Source organism: Lepidochelys kempii, chromosome 9 (assembly GCF_965140285.1).
Source record: "Lepidochelys kempii isolate rLepKem1 chromosome 9, rLepKem1.hap1, whole genome shotgun sequence".
Lineage (NCBI taxonomy): Eukaryota > Metazoa > Chordata > Testudines > Cheloniidae > Lepidochelys > Lepidochelys kempii.
This window is the reverse complement of record NC_136388.1, coordinates 99,865,992-99,873,433: the sequence shown is the minus strand read 5'-3', so window position 1 is coordinate 99,873,433 and position 7,442 is coordinate 99,865,992. Positions and strand designations below refer to the sequence as shown.

The window sequence follows — 7,442 nt, the reverse complement described above, 5'->3', positions numbered from 1 at the left end:
AGCTATCGTCTTGTGTATTTCCATTTAAGTAGTCTGTAACTACGTCAGCATATACTGCTTCTCAGTAATACAATAGAATATCATACAGACACCTTCAAACTTCAATGTGTGTCACACTGTTGAGAAGATCAAGTAGGGTTTAAGATGTTGTTTTAAATCATAGGGGGTTTTTTATTACTGCCCCATATTAGCAGCAATTTGGGTCTCACGTTTTGTTACCAGGAACCTGTTAAAGTCTGATCATGTTTCTTCTTTAGGCAGAAAAAGCAAGTACGCAGTAGAGGTGAGAGGGAGAGAAAAGATTGAAAAGTAGGAAAATACAGCTTCTGTCTGATGCTTGCAGTTCCATAACTAGAAAACCACAGACACGTATCCACAACTGGGACCTGCAAATATTCTACCAGAAAATTAGGCTGCTTAGGGATTGACAAACCAAAAAACAAACTGGTCATAGCAAAATGTTGCAAGGTTAGATTTGTCCTCGCTGGCCAAGTTCAAATCTTCTCAGATGACCATGAGCAAGGCACACTGTCCGACAAGAGGGTGATGATAGGAACAGTAGCATCACTGTTTGGAATTCAGCCACCTTTTTGTAAACTAGCAAAGGAAAAGTTTCTGAAAGTTAGGAGTGACTGAAACCAAGGATTAGAAAAGAAGACACTAGTTTAAATGTAGCAGTTGTTGGAACTTTTATGATAACAAAAGTGACAGGCAGTGGGTATTGCAGGCTGGAAAGAAATGAGTACATAAAAGGAGCATCCTTTATAAGAAGTATAATTAGAGATTAAATAGATATCAACCTTTTGTTACCTTTAGAGCTCTGTGCACATGTGGCAACAGAATCCCGTACGGTTTTGAAATGTCGTCATCTGGCCCTCCCACAGGAATCCAGCCAGGTAAACACTGCTTCCTGTCACCTTGACGCTGATTTGAGATGAAATGGGGTCTCTTCTTGACACTAGCACGAGGTGGCAGTGCAGTTACTTTTCATTCACATTGCAGCTGGAGCTTCTACCCGCTTTCCAGTGCAGCTGACGCCCCCTTTCTCCTTGTGCAAAATGTTAAAAAGTGCCAAGAACTTTTTAAAAAGACAAGGAGGGCTTGTGGCACCTTAGAGACTAACCAATTTATTTGAGCACAAGCTTTCCTGAGCTACAGCTGTTACTCTGAAACCCGCCAAGAACTTTTTAGAAAATGTCATTTAGGCTGTCTTTAAAAGTGCACAGCTCCCTAGCTCTTTAAATGACAGGACAGTTGTGGACCCTGTTAATAAAAGTGCCTTTTTTCAAATTCGCTTTATCCACTTTGGAAGTGCATTAAGATTAAACCAAAAAAAAAGGAAATTCTTGCCCTGGATTAAGAGGGTCCATACACAGCGTTACTCCGGAATAGCTATCCTACTTTAGATTCACACCCTATTTTACACCAGAGTAACTTTCATGTAGAGACATTCCCCCCCAGAATAAAGGGAAATTTGAAAAGCACAGAGCTGTTAGTGCTTACTCATAACTAAGGAAATGACTAGGTCATGGAAGTCACAGATTCCATGACTTTACCGGAGCTCTGTGACTTCTTTGGCTTCAACTGTCCGTAGCTGCGGCTGGAGCTGGGGCTGTACGCCCAGGGCTGGGGCCATGCACAGCCTTGCAGCCGGAGTTGGGGCTATTCTCCTCCCCTCAGCCCCCATGGCAGCAGGGCTCAGGCTGTCATTACACACACACTCACACACCCCGATTATTTTTAGTAACAGTCACAGACCAGTCACTACTCCCATTAATTTTTGTTATTGTCTGTGACTGTTACTAAAAATAACCGTGACAAAATCTTAACCTTCCTCATAACTAGTTTTCGATGTGCTTTTATTCCATAAAAGAACTTCTCTCTGTCACTCATTCTGCAGGGTTTTTTCCTTTGAAGAAACAGTAAGTAGAAAACTGAGACACTGTCACTTATGCTCTAGACTTTAAAAGGTTATATTCACCTTAGCTTAAGTCCAAAATCTTGATGGTTGGTGGGTTTTTTGTTGTTTTTTTTAATTAACCCTGACATGAGTAGCACAGGTTTAATAACTTATTGACAAATTCTTTGCAGTGTTGTGAGCTCAACCATACCAGGGATGTGCTAGAAAACCACAGGCCTATGGCTACAGTATAGGACGAGAAGCCAGGAGACCAGACTGCGGGGGCTTCCTATGTCACCTGGGCAAGTCACTTAATCTGAAGTCAATGGGAGCTTCAGGGGCTCGGTACCTGGAGAAATGTTATTCTGGAATCTGACTTTAAGCACCCCGGTCTCTAACCTTTTGGTCGAGGAGCTTAAAATACAATATTGATTTGATTTTTTTCCCCCTTTATTAGTATTTAGTGTGTTTCCATTCTGAGATGATTTGTGCGCCTTCGTCAGTCTCACTTTGGATGCTATTTTTCCCGCTCCACAAACCTATCCAGCAGATAAGGCAAAAATGTAATTTCAGAGTCATTAAATGTGAGAATGAGCTCCTAGCATGTTTGATTTTTAGATGACTCCAGAATGCGAGGCATTGACCTGCTGACATTAGTTTATGTATACCTAGGTTGAATCACTCTTCTCCCTGTTAGCTGGCCAGTGCTGTAATGTAATCTAAGTAGTGATCTGTAACACTGTGAGACCTGCTTAGAGAAGCAAAGTTACTATATAGTTACAATGGGTTCTTATTGCCCTATCTGAATGTATTGATCTAGTATAATAGGGGGCTGGAGGAAAAACAAGCGGGAAGGCAGCACAATGATGATGATACCCCAGCACACACTTGAAAGACGAAGGGGAAAGTTGTTAGCTTTGAGGATCCTACGTCTCGCCTCTGATGAAGTGACAAGCCCTGTTTTGCCAAGGCTGGGAGCCAAGAGATGAAAAGGGCACCAGACAGTTGAAAAGCCCCTCTCAGGAGAGGTAAGGGGGCTGTCCTGAGGAACAGGCTGCGTGAAGAGGTTGGGTCTACAAGGCTGACATCAGGAGCTGGTGAGCTCTACACAGATAGGCCTCGGTAGAGGCTGGTTTGTTGTTTTAGGTCTGTTTTCTCTGAATGCTGTTGTGCAAATCAATATACTTGGCTTTAAGGAGGCTGTCTGGTCACTAGATAAACTGTCACTGCTCCTGGGGGGACTAGAGCTGCAGATATTGCACATAAGTCAGGCCTGCTGAGGTAATCATGGTAGGTCACAGGAGACCTCCATCCAGGGCCTGATCTGAGAGTGACATGATTTCACCCCTACTGAGGTGACAGTGTGAGGCCTGAGAGGGGAGTGGCCTGAGAGGGGAGTGGTCTCAGGGGACTGAGCCCCGGTAACTGACCGGTGATCACAAATAAGTCACTGCAAAACCGGGCATTATTTTCACTTGGTTGCTAAGCCAAGATTTTTGTCTCCTCTGTCTTCAGTCCAAATTACTCTACCAAATATGGTAAAAGGCCAGCATAAGCTTGTGCTAGGGAACAAGAATACATGGAGCGAGGTAAGACAGGGCACTGTGTACATATACACCAGATAGGACTGGAACGTTATTTATCACTGTTTAGAGTTCTCTCAAGGATGTTTTAAAGGCCTTGTCTGAAGAGTTAGCACATTACAGAATGCTGTAAACATGTGGCAAAAATAAACATCATAATTTAAAAGATGCTTCTGTCTACGTGATACTTAAAAGTGCACATGGCAAACAAAAGGAAGTATTTTTTTTCACACAATGCACAGTCAACCTGCAGAACTCCTTGCCAGAGGATGTTGTGAAGGCCAAGACTATAACAGGGTTCAAAACAGAACTAGATAAATTCATGGAGGATAGGTCCATGAATGGCTATTAGCCAGGACGGACAGGGATGGTGTCCCAAGCCTCTGTTTTCCAGAAGCTGGGAATAGGTGCTAGGGGATGGATCACTTGATGATTACCTGTTCTGTTCATTCCCTCTGGGGCACGTGGCACTGGCCACTGTTGGAAGACAGGGATAGTGGACTAGATGGACCTTTGGTCTGACCCAGTATGGTGGCCAGAGGTGAAAGTAAGCCCATCTGGTCTGGTGTACTGGTAAAAGCCGGTACACAGCTGACTGCACTGGCAGGGCTGATGATGATGGGGGCCAAAAGGCAGCTTCCCTGGGACTGGCAATTTAAAAGGGCCCAGGGCTCCCGGCAGTGGCTGGAGCCCCGGCCCTTTAAATTGCCCCCAGAGCCCCAGGGCTCTTGGCCGCTGATACCACGGGGCTCCGGCAGCGATTTAAAGGGCCTGGGCTCCTGGCCCCCGCTACTGCGCCAGCAGCCGGAGACCCAGGCCCTTTAAATCACCGCCGGAGCCCTGGGGTAGCGCTGGTAGGGGCAGCCAGGAGTCCCGGGCCCTTTAAATCGCCCTCCCAGTGCTGAAGGGTTGGCTGGGGGAGTCTGTCCCCAGACCCATCCCCACCCCTTCTGGTTGAGCTGCCCCCCACACCTTGCTCAGGATCCCGGCTACCCTGAATACCAGTAAGTCCCTTACGTTCCTTTCACCCCTGATGGTGACTCTCATGTTCTTATGTCCTCTCTGTTCAAGCATGGGAATGAAAGTGGGAAGGGTACACGGAGAGAGAAGACGGCGGCTGTGCTAATGCCAGTTACTGCTGTGTAAGGGACCTACAGAACTGAGCTCAGATTAATGTCCGTGACTGGTGTTGGGATATTGTAAAACACCACGGACATGTCCCAAATTAATAACAGTGTGTCTCTAAAATCCATTAAAATCTAAAATGAAGGGCACAGCAAAACAGGAGTATAGAAGGTATATGCTGCGTACAAAATCATCTTCACACCCAAACACTTTTGCACCTTTCTCCCCCTCCCCATCCCCCCCACTAAGCATTTTCAATGCTGCTAATTTACTACAATAGAGCCGTCTGAGCAGGTGTGGGGGTGTCCAGGATTTTGGCACTAGAGTGAATGGTGTCTTCCTAGAGAGTAGTGCAGAGGGGACTTCTGTGATCCTGAGTTAGTTAGGCAGTAAACCTCACTTCCTCTTGAGGAGACCCTGCCCGGAGCCTGGAAATGCTTTAAAACTCACTATAAAAGAGAAGTGTTTATAAAAATGAACTCTCTGCCTTTACATGTTCTGCTAGCAGCTTGGAAAGAGAAATGTCCAAGGACGCAGGCCCCAGGCCTTGTGGGCTGGGCTATCTGGAGAGTGGGAAAGAGAAGAGCCCCAGGTACTAGGGGCATGTACAGGAGAGCTGAGCGGAAGAGGACTAGGGGGCAGAGAATCATGTGCTGGGGGGCAGGGTAAAGGAGAGAAGTGATGGGAGGGCGATGGAAAGTAGCCAGCGTAACTGAAAATCCTATTTGTCTCCTGCTGGGGCCCTGGAATGCTCAGCCGTAGGGGACGCTATGCCCACCGAAATGTATGCCTGGTTTGTTTTGCCCTGACTGTTGCACCCTGTCACTTGTAAGAGGAGGGGTGCAGGGAAGACATTTGGTTGCTGGTTCTGGCTGTCTGGCATTTACTGCCTTGGCCCTTATGCTTCCTGGGAAGTGGGATGTTGCCTTGGGCTTTTGTCAGCTTGATGGGAGAAAGAGAATTTCGTATTACCTCAGGGCTGAATTTTCTTCTGGTGTACATGGGTGCCTCGCCATTGCTTGCAGTGGAATTGTGCTAACTCACCCCAGCGGAGAACTTGGCCCTGAATTTTCATATTTTCACAGCTAACAAGGCAAATCTCTCTCCTGGAATGCTGGGTTTCTGTCTCCGCCATCCTTCGCCAGATTTACTTGGCTGGTCTGAATAATGGGAGCTGTGAAATTGGCAAGCTAATTGGTGAGTTATCCCACATCTCTGCTCTTGGCCGTAATTATTTTTCTGTTCACAGAAAGGAAGCGTGTACCTTAAATGGACTGAATAGACCGTGAATGTTTTTGTTTGTGCTCCATTCTCCTCCAAGGATAAGCTCCTGCACACAGCTGGTAGGTAAACACGGTCAGCTGGGTACGTACAGTGCATGTCCAGAAATTCTCCCTGGGTTAGTCTCAGACCAGCTCCTTGTATCATTTCAGCTGTGCCTGTACTAGCAATGGTTGCTAGTGTACTAGTGTAAGCCATGACATCAGCGTTCGTATCACCATGGCACTGAGCAGTGAGTTTCTGAAAAGATACAGCCCAGACAAGGCCATTGTAAACAATTCTATCATCGGGTGACAGTGAAACAGAACAGGCCAGCTCCTCACTGACACCTGTGTTTAATTTAAAAAGGGAGAGGGAATGCTTAATGCAACCCAGGAAACATCAGGGCAATGACACAGAGGCACTGCAAAGAATTTGAGATGAATGTCCTGGGTTTCTTCCCTCTGCAGGTGAAGGAATATTTCTCCAAGGCCCTGTCTACAGCAGGTTCTTGTACACGTTTCCCACTGTTGCTAGCCCCAGTTAAACTTCTGGGTGATAGTGTCTTTATGGTTAACACCTTCAATAATGCCAACCCCGAGCATTCAGAAATCACGAGATGTTTTTAAAAAGTCACTGCTGGATTCTTTTTCTTTGCCTTCAGGTTTCTGAGCCTTTCTGGTGCACTTGGGCCATGTTTCCACATTTCTCCACAGCCAGCTGGGCTAAAAACTTTTTTTTGTTTTTCAAGGAAAACTAAGATTCTCAAGTCATCACCTGCCTTCAGGAGCTGTAACTTTCAGAAAAACACCAAATACCGCAAGGCGTACAATAAAATGCAAAAGTTGGCAACACTAGGGCACCATGTTTATACCTGCTCTGTGTGCGAGGTAATGCTGGCAGCTGTTGGAACCTGGTCTATCCACTACAGCTAACACTGGGGGAGCTGCACCCAGCCCAGCTGTGAGCTTGGAATCCTTTGGTTTGCATCTCTTCAGCTAGGGGGTCATATTAAAAAAAAAAATCAATTGGAAATTGAAATCAGAGGACAAGCTGCAACATGGCTCTAAGAAGCCTGATGCACAGCAAGATTCTGGGCAGGTGCTTGAGGGAAATCGAAGGATCAGGTGTTACAAAATAATAGGAAAGACTAATTAGCATTCGCCTGACCTCTGGAGGCAGCAGGAGGATGTTGCTGTGGGACATGGAGGTCTTGAATCCCTGTGTTCATCTGGGCACTATTGCCTGAAATGTACATGTTTTTGGATCATACAGGGGGATTTTTTTAAGCTGTAGGCCAACTGTCTGTGTCTTTTGCTCTCTTTTCTGTGCATTATCTGCAGAACCAGCAGCTCTCAAGAGGTTCTGGGACCATTAACAATAGTATTAGAGGCTGTGTTAATAGCTTTGAAAGCCATATTTGCAGTGTAATTAAATTGTGTACTGAGCATCACCTTGCCTTGATTCATGTAGGTAATTACCAGGCTACTTAGCTTGTCAAAACAAGCTGCTGCAGCCAGAAGCAATTAATGGATTTGCACAGTAATAGTGCCCATGTCTAGAGGAGACGCTAG

At 45.9% G+C, this 7,442-nt stretch overlaps 1 long non-coding RNA gene across 1 annotated transcript; it reads left to right on the top strand.

Moving 5' to 3' along the window:
- The first annotated feature begins 295 nt into the window (after positions 1 to 295).
- LOC140916965 (uncharacterized) lies at positions 296 to 7,233 on the top strand. The gene is made up of 4 exons (XR_012160696.2): positions 296 to 896; positions 2,092 to 2,997; positions 5,858 to 5,951; positions 6,533 to 7,233. It is a non-coding gene; the product is annotated as an uncharacterized LOC140916965 (long non-coding RNA).
- The last annotated feature ends 209 nt before the right edge of the window (positions 7,234 to 7,442 follow it).